Below are 13,453 nucleotides of genomic sequence, written 5' to 3'. Positions count from 1 at the left end.
AAATACATACTTAATTCTACACCGAGTTTGAACCGAAAATCCCTTAGCTTTGGTAACTAGTAAGTTATATATGGATCCATAGGGCTTGACATCCCCGTCTGTTCCAAGTATAGAAACCCTAGCCTGAACTATAAAATAGACGTATGCTATTTGAGTTTAGTACACGTTGGTTTGCGTGTATTGTACATGTTGGTTGCATATATGTTAAAACAGGGGTACTTATTATAACGTTAAAGTTTAGTTACCAGGGTGCTCAACTTCATAGAATATTTTGATAAACGTTTCTGGATGAAACTACTGAAATCTTGTGATCCACCTTTATATATGGATTATACGCAACATTAAAACTATGAACTCACCAACCTTTGTGTTGACACTTGAAAGTATGTTTATTCTCAGTTCCCTAGAAGTCTTTCGCTGTTTGCTTATATGTGATACAAGCTATGTGCATGGAGTCATACATGCTTTATTCGAGAAAATGTTGCATTCACAAAATCATCACCATGTATCTTATTTTGACTGCATTATCAACGGATGTAGTATTGTAAATTATTAATTACGGTGATTGTATATATGTAGAAATCATCTAACGTCAAAAACCTTGGAATTTGATATTCAATTATGGTGTGCCTTTTTAAAAGAATGCAATGTTTACAAAACGTATCATGTAGAGGTCAGTACCTCACTGTGAAATCAATGAATGATGTATTCGTCCAAAGGGATTTGGAAGGATCATCACAGTTGGTATTAGAGCTTCAGGTCATAGGGAACCAGAATTTGCATTAGTGTGTTTAACTGGTAATTGTTAGGATGCATTAGTGAGTCTGGACTATGACCGTATCTGTTTTTACCGAGTTTTACTAATCATTTCTTGTCAGAAATTACATGCTTATCATTCTTAAGTCTAGACATATCTTACTACATTGATTGCATGAATAGTGTATAGACAAAATTCATATCTTACCGTATCTGCTAATTCATATCTTAGCATATCTGTTACTGTAACTTTGCTTGACATCTTCCGAAATTTCCTCTGTGATATATGGAATTTTGGTATTATATATACATATGTAAATTTTGTATTGAAGAGTACCAATCTAAATTCTATAATCTATTTCATATCAAAAATCATCTCCCTAATTATACAAGATGGATCCCGTATCTAGTTCAAATTCCTTAAACTCCGACAGCTATTCCGATATGGATATTCACCTGAACTCCACAGACAGTGTAACTGAAATAGATCAACCAATCAGCCATCATCTATTCTGGATGAATTGGGGATGGGTTCGTAGTCTACTTAATCATTAGAGATAAGAAGAAGGCGATCCCTTCCATTCACCACATTCCCCTCTTGGCGAAGAACGTGAAGCACTTACCGGTGAACCTGTTCGTAATACCATTTTCTCTCTCATTTCCAGAGTATCTCATCACGATAATATACTATCTCAAATTCTGAATCTTATTCATCTGCTCGTCCGAATCAACAATCATCCCGGTGTAATAGAAGAAGTCAACGAGCTTCGTGCTCGGGTAGTGGCTTTGGAGAATAAGATGCAAAGGTTACAAGCACCAGCAGCATCACCGGCATCAACAGTACCACCGACAACAACACCGACAATACCATTACCACCACCAACAACAACGGCATCGCAAACCTCAACTTCACAATCTGTCCCACGAGCATCAACGTCATATGCACCGTAGTTACCAAGAAATACCAGCAACAATAACCGATGAAGTATTAACTCATTTCCCATGAAGAAATTATATGTATATTTAATATATATGAATGTTGAAATCAAAATAAATCTTTTCATATTAAGCTATTACGTGTGAATCTTAACTGGTAGGTACTACTCGGTTAGTTCATATTACTAATGTAACGACCTGACTTTTTCGACTTGTTTCTGTGCCTTGTGTTTTTGCGAAACTGCGTATTTGTACGTACTGTGCTACTTTATACTATGGAACCTTTAAATACCTGGTTTACTTTCATTTATATATTAAAACGTGCCTTAGAGTACGTAGGATACTTAACTTGATCACCGGATGCTTTATGACCGTTAGTGTCACTTGACGTTTCGAATAAACCACGAACTGCGCACACGTCTAACTTTTGTCATAATCGGAATATTATGACTACGAAATATTAATTATTATTTCATAATAATAATTACTTGGGTTTTTAGATGCTTAATTATGCGTAGTAATTTAATTATGCTTACTAGTTAGTCTTGTTGGACTTTCTACCTTGTTGGACTTAAGCCCACCCTACTCTAGCTAGTAGCCCATTTATTTAGCCCACTTATTAATTACTAGTGACCCATTAATAAGTAAGACAAATGCCCATTTATTAGAGGGAACATACTAGCATTTATGTCAAGTATTATCCTTAATGTTACATGGAATCCCAACATAAGCACCAACTTTAGATAACCATTAACCAAAAAGCAACTTTTTGTCCCCCTTATCTCCCCTAAAACCTACGGCCATATGGCCTCCCTCCCACCCTCATTTGCCTATAAATACTAAGCCATTCCATCCATTTAACACTTGCTCTCATTTGTATTTCACACACACTTACTCTCTTATTTCCTTTCTAGTCTTTCTCACTCTAAAACTTGTAAGTTTTTGCTTTTCTTCTTCTTCTTCCTTCATCTTTCATGTGACCATCATCATCATCAAAGGGTCTTGATTTTTAGCTTTTGATCTTGATTGTATCTTGTAGATTCAAACATGGATTTGAATCCTTCAAGAACATGGAAGATTCAAGCTTTCTAGCTTTGAATCTTCACCCACTTTGTAGATCTATATCTTTTAATTTTAAATCTTGTTATTTTGTTATAAAGATTCAAACTTGTGTTTGTAATCTTCATGTAACTTAAAGATCCAAGCTTTATGCTTCAAGATCTTCAAGAACAACCAAGATGCAAGCTTTCTAGCTTGGATCTTCATATCTTTTAATGGATCTAAGTTTTCTAACTTATGATCTCATTATTTTGTGATAAAGATCAAAACTTGTGTTTATGGTCTTCATGTAACTTAAAGATCCAAGCTTTATGCTTCAAGATCTTCAAGAACACTAAAGGTTCAAGCTTTCTAGCTTTGTGACCTTAAAACTTGTGTGAAAGGGATCCAAGCTCTCTAGCTTAGGGTTCTATCACTTCATTTGACTTAGATTTTGTTCATACTTGTTTGATTGATGTAAAGTTTGTAGCTTTAGTTGTAAATGTAACTTGTAATTGTGTTAAGACTAAGGATATGATGTAACCTTGGTTCATCATCCATCTAAGACTCTTAAATGAGTTGTGTTCTTACTTAGTCTTAACATATTGTGTGTTGATGGTAGAATCTTGGTCAAGGTGATGCTAATCCATCAACGAGTTATACACTTGAAGCTACAAGCATCAAGGATGAGAACCGTGATGAGCATCAAGTACTAAGAACCCCACTGGAGCACCTTACCTACTGTATTTCATATCTGATCAGACCACCTGAGCTACTGGAAATTTGATTTTCAGTTAGCTCGGTTCGGGTAGATGATTTTCCATTTATACCTCGTCTTAATCCGAGTTACGGTTTAGGATTTATGGCCTTTCGAAAGTCATTACACCCTATTAACGTTGTGCTGAAATTTCTGACCGACTCGCACTTAAACCGTCGCCACGGTCAAAAAAAGACGAGTTTGGTTCTGAAAATTGTTCAGAAACTAGGGGACTCATATACGGAGCCATGGCCACTGATTACGCATCTTTTCGATTTACGTAGGGGCCGTAGCAACTGACCGAAGTCAGCCTATTGTTTCGATCTCTATTCTTGTCAAACTTACTTAGCTTTTATGATGATGAACGATGATGATGATGACACTTAAACTTAATTTATTCACTTTTACACTTATAAAGACAACCTACTGACCTAGTAACCTTTGATTTAGGTTGACGACCTTTAAGACCGACTTACTACTTGCACACTTTCGTATCGACTTGTATTGCTTATTCACTGTGAGTTATAGCATCCCTTTTTACTTATACTATTTTTGGGACTGAGAATACATGCGCTTTTTATGTTTTAATTACTTGACACGAGTACTTAAACTTTACATATGTGTGGGTCATACAAAGGCATAAAGATTCCCCTTAGCACGGTAACGTTTAACTATTGGTTTTTGAACCGGTAGACGCGAATATTAGATATGGATCCATAGGGTTTGACATCCCCACTCGGGCTAGTCGCGCTAGCATTTAATGGGTGTTTAATACTTCAAGGACATACGCACTCGCCAGGTGTATTTTTAATTGGTGATATTTATATTTACGTTAAGTCTAGTTACCATGTGCCCACGGTTATACATATGCTTTTCATACTGTTTTAAAACATTGAAATCTCGTGGTCAATCTTATATTACTGTTACAACTTAAACTATAGCTCACCAACATTATTGTTGACGTTTTAAGCATGTTTTCTTAGGTGCTTAGAGGTTTGTTGCTTCCGCTGTTAGACTTGCTGTCATGATGTTTAGACTTGTTGTTAAGGACCTGCTGTGTTAGATAACCGCTGCATAACTTAGAGATGTCTCAATCATGAAACTTTTCTTTTGCATTCGTAGTTTATGTTATTTTCAAATAATGACTTTGTAACGACCTTTGTGTCATGTTGTCTTTTGTAAACGCTATGTCTTTTATGAATGCAAACTGGTTTTTAAACAGCATGTAGTACTTGACCATGTAAAGATCCTGTTGTTGACGAATCGTACACGATGGTTTTGTATGAGGCATCACATTTGGTATCAGAGCATTGGTTGTAGGGAATTAGGTTGCATTAGTGAGTCTAGACCGACCCGAGTAGGATTCACTAATAGGACTAATCTGAAACTTGCTAGTTTACTTGTTTCTGCAAAACTTACTGCATGCTACTGATTACTTTTACTGCTATGTGATATTACTGCATGCAATTGCTTATCTTTACTGCCATGCGAACTTGCTGTATGCTTATTTCCGCTATTGCATGATTACTATCTATTTTAACATGTTATTTCTGTTTAGCGTTGTTATTATTGCCATGTTGTATACTGTTTTGGACAACCTAGGTTGCTGTAGTGCCTAATACGTGCTTGCTTTATGACTTGCTGACACGAAAAAGTTATTTTTCCTTGTTCAGATGTCGGATATTCCGCCCGTTGTCATTTTGGAGAGCGACTCAGACTCACCCTCCACCTCGCCTACCATTATTACCGATTCACAGATCCCGTCGTCGACACACTCCAGCGACTCTGGTGCTTCGTCCTCTGGAGCCAGTGGCCATGCACCCGACCTAGTGATCACCACAGACGGACACGAGGATCCATCGGAGATTCCAGCTCCACTCATCCCAGTACCTCCGGAGCCACAGCCCCATCCCGGTGGTGCTGTGATTCCCGGGGAATACGGGGACGTTCCGTTCCGTAATGAGCATAACCATTGGTGCCGACGCCTTCCTGATGGACGTGTCATACCGATCCCACCTTTTAGATACCGGATTATGACTACCGGCCGCCGAGCGCCGCCACCTCCAGCTGTTTTTGATGACTCATCATCCGACGACTCATCCTCTGATGACTCCAGTGACGAGGATTTCGACGAGGACCCTGAGGAGATGCCCGTGCAGCCACCCTCTACCCCGTCGAAGAAGCGGTATCGTTTCGATGGTACTGTTATTCCAGGGGTTAACGGAGGTAGGTCGTTCGTTAGCGCACATGGACTGAGGACTAGGGTCACCGCCTGCAAGCGGGTTGTGCCGTATCCTGTCGATCCATTCGTGCGTATGGCTTACCGTTGCGCACCATCTACTTCTGGTGCTGGACCACCTGCACCACCTGCACCACCTGTACCAACTGCACCGCCTGTCCCACCATCTCCCTCCGTCAAGGAACTGACGAGGAAAGTGGAGATCCTCCGTGCTCGGGTAACTGAGCTAGAGGACCAGATGTCCCACGTAATGGACATCCTTTACCCACCGTCACCATAGGGTATTGTAGTAGATTTCATTATGTAATCTCGTTGTAGTTTCATGTTTTACTCATGTACTGTACGAACCTATGCGGATGTATGCAACTTATTATTAATGAATGGAACTTAGTGTTGTTTACTTTTGCATGGTGTTCTATATTACGCTACTGTATGGTGATTTTGTGGTATCTATATCTGGTTACATTGCTTAGTTAACATGTGTTGCGTTGGTTCCATGTTGGTTGCCTTATACTATATTACTATTTATTAAATGCTGGATTTTGACTTAAGTCAAAATTTCTGATTAGTAGAGCAATGGCTAACGAACGAGCAGCACCCACAGTAGCCCAAATCGAGGAAATGATTACTGAAAGAGTAGCGGCAGCTATTGCAGAAATCAACCCCCCAGCTCCATCAGTTAACCAGCCCATTCGTAATGAGTGCACATACAAAGAGTTCCAAAGCTGCAAGCCCCACAACTTTAGCAGTACTGAGGGGCCAGTTGGTCTGACTAGGTGGTTTGAGAAATTAGAAGCTGTGTTACGTGTAAGCAACTGCTTAGAGGAGAACAAAACCAAGTATGCTTCATGTACGCTGTCAGATGGCGCCCTAACCTGGTGGAACACACTGGCTCAAGCTAAGGGTATTGACGAGGCTTATGCCACTTCGTGGGAAGAATTTAAGGGAGCCCTGATCGAAGAGTACTGCCCCAGAGCAGAGATACAGAAAATGGAGGCTGAGTTCTGGGAGTTGAAGTTTGTGGGAAACGATCTTGATGGTTACAACCGTAGGTATCTGGAATTAGCCTTGATGTGTCCCACGATGGTTACCCCAGAATTTAAGAGAATGGAGCGATACTTGTGGGGACTTCCCAAGTCCATTCAAGGAAATGTCACCTCTTCTAATCCACCCAATGTCCCGGCAGCTATGCGCATGGCGCAAACCCTTATGAACCAAATTATCAGCAAGGAATCAGAAAAGACAAAATCCGAATCGGGAGCCAGTGGTGAGAAGCGTAAGTGGGACAACAACAAGGGGAGAGTCTTTGATCAAACCCCCGCTAAGAGGCATAACGACGGAAGGAACCCCAACCCGACCCCTTGCTCGAACCCCAACTATAAGGGTACTCTACCGCAGTGCAAGATGTGCTACAAGCACCATACCAGGTACTGTAATGTGGTCTTTGAAAAGTGCAAAAGGACCGGGCATATTGGCAAGGACTGCAAGAGTCCCATCCCAGCTGTGAGGACCAACCCCAATGGACCAAGAAAGTGTTATGAGTGTGGACAACAGGGCCACTTCATGAATGAGTGTCCCAATAAGCGAAAGGACGGCGGACCCCCGCGTGGAAGAGCTTTCAATTTAAACACAAGGATGCCCGTGAGAACCCCGACTTGGTTACAGGTATATTTACTATCAACAATCTGTTAGCTTCTGTCCTATTTGTTACTGGTGCTGATAGGAGCTATGTTTGTAAACACTTTTGCTCTAAGATAGATTGGTCATTAGTGTCTTTAGAGGAGAGTATGCTAGTTGAGGTAGCCAATGGGAAACTTGAGAAAGTCGACCAAATTGGCCGAGGAGCAATTATCAACATAGCTGGTGTGGATTTCGCAATTGACTTGATACCCATCAAATTGAGAAGCTTTGACGTGATTGTCGGCATAGACTGGTTGACCAAAGTAAGGGTCGACGTTATCTGTGGAGATAAAGCTCTTCGTATACCCCACGGAGATGGAGAGCCAATGATTATCTACGGAGAGAGATGTAGTTCGAAGCTGAACCTCATTAGTTGTATGAAAGCGCAGAAGATCATGAAGAAAGGACGCCTTGCTGTTTTAGCACACGTGAAGGCTTTAGAAACAGAAGAGAAGAGCGTGAATGATGTGCGAATCGTGAATGAATTCCCCGACGTCTTTCCGGAAGAACTGCATGGATTACCGCCACCGAGAGCCGTGGAGTTCCAGATCGATCTAGTGCCGGAAGCTGCACCCGTAGCTCGCGCACCTTATCGACTCACACCTTCCGAACTGCAAGAGTTACAGAGTCAATTGCAGGAATTGCTCGACCGAGGGTTTATCCAACCGAGCTCGTCGCCTTGGGGCGCACCTGTTTTATTCGTGAAGAAGAAGGATGGATCCTTCCGCATGTGTATCGACTACCGCGAACTCAATAAATTGACGATCAAGAACCGATATCCTCTTCCCTGAATTGACGATCTTTTTGATCAGCTGCAAGGATCAAGCGTTTACTCCAAGATTGATTTGCGATCCGGTTATCACCAGTTGAGGGTGAAGGAGAGTGATGTGATGAAGACTGCGTTCAGAACCCGCTATGGTCACTATGAGTTTCTAGTGATGCCGTTCGGTTTAACCAACGCACCCGCTGTATTCATGGACCTCATGAATCGTGTATGTAAGCCATACCTGGATAAGTTCGTTATCGTCTTCATAGATGATATCCTCATCTATTCCTGAAGTGAAGAAGAACATGAGCAACATCTCCGACTAGTGCTTGAACTCTTGAGACAAGAGCAACTTTATGCCAAATTCTCCAAGTGTGAATTTTGGTTGAAGGAAGTCCAATTTCTGGGTCATATTGTGAGTGATCAAGGTATCAAAGTTGATCCCGCAAAGATCGAGGCTATCAGCAAGTGGGAGACACCCACTACTCCAACTCACATCCGCCGCTTTCTAGGCCTTGCCGGTTATTACCAGAGATTTATTGAAGGTTTTTTGTTGATTGCTCGTCCTTTGACCTCACTGACTCACAAAGGAAAGAAGTTCGTTTGGGAAAAAGAACATGAATCAGCATTTCAAACCCTGAAGCAGAAGTTAACCACTGCACCTATCTTGTCGCTTCCTGAAGGCAGTGACGACTTCATTGTGTACTGCGATGCTTCGAAAAATGGTTTTGGTTGCGTATTGATGCAAAGAACGAAGGTCATTGCTTATGCTTCTCGTCAACTGAAGATACACGAGCAAAACTACACTACCCATGATCTCGAACTTGGAGCCGTTGTCTTCACTTTGAAGTTGTGGACACACTATCTTTACGGGACAAAGAGTACCATATTCACCGATCACAAAAGCCTCCAGCACATCTTTGATCAGAAGCAGCTGAATATGAGACAATGTCGATGGATCGAGACGCTGAACGACTATGATTGTGAACTCCGTTACCATCCTGGCAAAGCCAATGTTGTAGCCGACGCTCTGAGTCGAAATGAGAGAATGGTACCTCTTCGTGTTCGGGCTCTGAACATCACCATTCATTCGAACCTCAACAGCCAAATCCGAGTAGCCCAAGAAGAGGCTCTCAAAGAGGAGAACATATCCCGTGAATACTTGAACATTCTCGTCTCTAAATTCGAGGTTAAGGAGTCTGGACTCCGATGTTATGCCGGAAGAATTTGGGTACCTCATTATGGAGATTTACGAAGCCTTATACTTAATGAAGCCCACAAGTCGAGATATTCGATTCATCCAGGAGCCGGCAAAATGTACCACGATCTCAAGGAACACTATTGGTGGCCTAATCTTAAGAAGGATGTTGCAACTTACGTTGGGAGGTGTTTGACCTGCTCGAAGGTTAAGGCTGAACATCAGAGGCCATCTGGATTACTTCAATAACTGGAAATCCCACAATGGAAATGGGAAGCAATTACGATGGACTTCATCACGAAGCTACCAAAGACGATGGGCGGATACGATACAATATGGGTTATCGTTGACCGTCTTACCAAATCTGCTCATTTCCTAGCGATGAAGGAAACAGATACAATGGAGAGACTTTCTCAACTGTACATCAAAGAAGTTGTGTCTCGTCATGGTGTACCCCTATCAATTATCTCAGATCGCGATCCCCGTTTTGCTTCCAGATTCTGGCGTTCTTTGCAAGAAGCCTTGGGAACTCGTCTCGACATGAGCACTGCATATCACCCACAGACAGACGGTCAGCACGAACGAACAATTCAGACTTTAGAATACATGTTGCGTGCCTGTGTTATTGACTTCGGAAAGTCTTGGGAAAGGCATTTGCCGTTAGGCGAATTCTCTTACAACAACAGTTATCACTCGAGTATTAGTGCCGCACCTTTTGAAGCGTTGTATGGCCTCAAGTGCCGTTCTCCTATTTGTTGGGCCGAGTTAGGCGAAGTGCAAATCACCGGACCCGAGATAGTCCATGAAATGACGGAGAAGATTGCCCAGATTCAAGCGAGGCTTAAGATGGCCCGTGATCGCCAAAAGAGTTATGCTGATCTTAAACGTAAGGACTTCGAATTCAACATGGGTGACCATGTGATGTTGAAAGTCGCACCTTGGAAAGGTGTGATCCGATTCGGAAAGTGCGGAAAGTTAAACTCGCGATACATTGGCCCTTTCGAAATTTTGGAACGTGTTGGACCCATAGCTTACCGTCTGGATCTTCCAACTCAATTGAGTGCAGTTCATCCTACCTTCCATGTATCAAATTTGAAGAAGTGTCTTGCTCCACCGGAACTTATCATACCCCTGGAGGAACTTACGATTGATGACAAACTCCACTTCGTGGAAGAGCCTGTCGAAATTATGGACCATGAGGTCAAAGTTTTGAAACACAACAGAATCCCAATCGTCCGAGTCCGATGGAATGCCAAACGTGGACCTGAATTCACCTGGGAACGAGAGGATCAAATGATGCAGAAGTATCCTCACCTTAGTCTTGTTGGACTTTCTACCTTGTTGGACTTAAGCCCACCCTACTCTAGCTAGTAGCCCATTTATTTAGCCCACTTATTAATTACTAGTGACCCATTAACAAGTAAGACAAATGCCCATTTATTAGAGGGAACATACTACCATTTATGTCAAGTATTATCCTTAATGTTACATGGGATCCCAACATAAGCACCAACTTTAGACAACCATTAACCAAAAAGCAACTTTTTGTCCCCCCTTGTCTCCCCTAAAACCTACGGCCATATGGCCTCCCTCCCACCCTCATTTGCCTATAAATACTAACCCATTCCATCCATTTAACACTTGCTCTCATTTGTATTTCACACACACTTACTCTCTTATTTCCTTTCTAGTCTTTCTCACTCTAAAACTTGTAAGTTTATGCTTTTCTTCTTCTTCTTCCTTCATCTTTCACGTGACCATCATCATCATCAAAGGGTCTTGCTTTTTAGCTTTTGATCTTGATTATATCTTGTAGATTCAAACATAGATTTGAATCCTTCAAGAACATGGAAGATTCAAGCTTTCTAGCTTTGAATCTTCACCCACTTTGTAGATCTATATCTTTTAACTTTAAATCTTGTTATTTTGTTATAAAGATTTAAACTTGTGTTTGTAATCTTCATGTAACTTAAAGATCCAAGCTTTATGCTTCAAGATCTTCAAGAACAACCAATATGCAAGCTTTCTAGCTTGGATCTTCATATCTTTTGATGGATCTAAGTTTTCTAACTTATGATCTCATTATTTTGTGATAAAGATCAAAACTTATGTTTATGGTCTTCATGTAACTTAAAGATCCAAGCTTTATGCTTCAAGATCTTCAAGAACACTAAAGGTTCAAGCTTTCTAGCTTTGTGACCTTAAAACTTGTGTGAAAGGGATCCAAGCTCTCTAGCTTAGGGTTCCATCACTTCATTTGACTTAGATTTTGTTCATACTTGTTTGATTGATGTAATTAGTTGTAAATGTAACTTGTAATTGTGTTAAGACTAAGGATATGATGTAACCTTGGTTCAACATCCATCTAAGACTCTTAAATGAGTTGTGTTCTTACTTGGTCTTAACATATTGTGTGTTGATGGTAGAATATTGGTCAAGGTGATGCTAATCCATCAACAATTTGTACACTTGAAGCTACAGGCATCAAGAATGAGAACCGTGATGAGCATCAAGTACTAAGAACCCCACCAGAGCACCTTACCTACTGTTTTTCGTATCTGATCAGACCACCTGGGCTAAAAAGTTGATTTTCAGTTAGTTCGGTTCGATTATATGATTTTCTGTTTAGACCTCGTCTTAATTCGACTTACGGTTTAGGATTTATGGCCTTCCGAAAGTCATTACACCCTATTAACGTTGTGCTAAAATTTCTGACCCACTCACACCTAAACCGTCGTCACGGTCAAACGAAGATGAGTTTGGTTCTGGAAACTGGTAAGAAACTAGGGGACTCATATACGGAGCCATGGCCACTAATTACGCGTCTTTTCGATTTACGTAGAGGTCGTAGCAGCTGACCGAAGTCAGCCTATTGTTTCAATCTCTATTCTTGTCAAACTTACTTAGCTTTTATGATAATGAACGATGATGATGATGATGACACTTAAACTTAATTTATTCACTTTTACACTTATAAAGACAACCTACTGACCTAGTAACCTTTGATTTAGGTTGACGACCTTTCGGACTGACTTACTACTTGCACACTTTCGTATCGACTTGTATTGCTTATTCACTGTGAGTTATAGCATCCCTTTTTACTTATACTATTTTTGGGACAGAGAATACATGCGCTTTTTATGTTTTACTTACTTGACACGAGTACTTAAACTTTACATATGTGTGGGTTATACAACGGCATAAAGATTCCCCTTAGCACGGTAACGTTTAACTATTGGTTTTTGAACCGGTAGACGCGAATATTAGATATGGATCCATAGGGTTTGACATCCCCACTCGGGCTAGTTGCGCTAGCATTTAACGGGTGTTTAATACTTCAAGGACATACACACTCGCCAGGTGTACTTTTAGGTGGTGATATTTATATTTACGTTAAGTCTAGTTACCATGTGCCCACGGTTATACATATGCTTTTCATACTGTTTTGAAACATTGAAATCTCGTGGTCAATCTTATATTACTGTTATAACTTAAACTATAGCTCACCAACCTTATTGTTGACGTTTTAAGCATGTTTTCTCAGGTGCTTAGAGGTTTGTTGCTTCCGCTGTTAGACTTGATGTCATGCTGTTTAGACTTACTGTTAAGGACCTGCTGTGTTAGATAACCGCTGCATAACTTAGAGATGTCTCAATCATGAAACTTTTCTTTTGCATTCGTAGTTTATGTTATTTTCAAATAATGACTTTGTAACGACCTTTGTGTCATGTTGTCTTTTGTAAAATCTATGTCTTTTATGAATGCAAACTGGTTTTCAAACAGCATGTAGTACTTGACCATGTAAAGATACTGTTGTTGACGAATCGTACACGATGGTTTTGTATGGGGCTTCACAACTAATATGCAATGATGTACATCCTTCATTAACGACATAACCATCGTTAACTACAATCTCTGTTTCAAATTCAATGAATTCCTTTTCATAATAAACCAAGTGTATTATTCAATTACATAATTGATTTTTCATTTTCATTTTCGATGTACTCGAAACTATCCAGAAAACATCATCTGTGCCTTGCAAAGTTCACAAAAATTCCATGAACACCAACATGATTCACTGAG

This window comes from Rutidosis leptorrhynchoides, chromosome 11, assembly GCF_046630445.1.
Source record: "Rutidosis leptorrhynchoides isolate AG116_Rl617_1_P2 chromosome 11, CSIRO_AGI_Rlap_v1, whole genome shotgun sequence".
Classification (NCBI taxonomy): domain Eukaryota; kingdom Viridiplantae; phylum Streptophyta; class Magnoliopsida; order Asterales; family Asteraceae; genus Rutidosis; species Rutidosis leptorrhynchoides.
Note: the sequence above shows the minus strand (reverse complement) of the source record.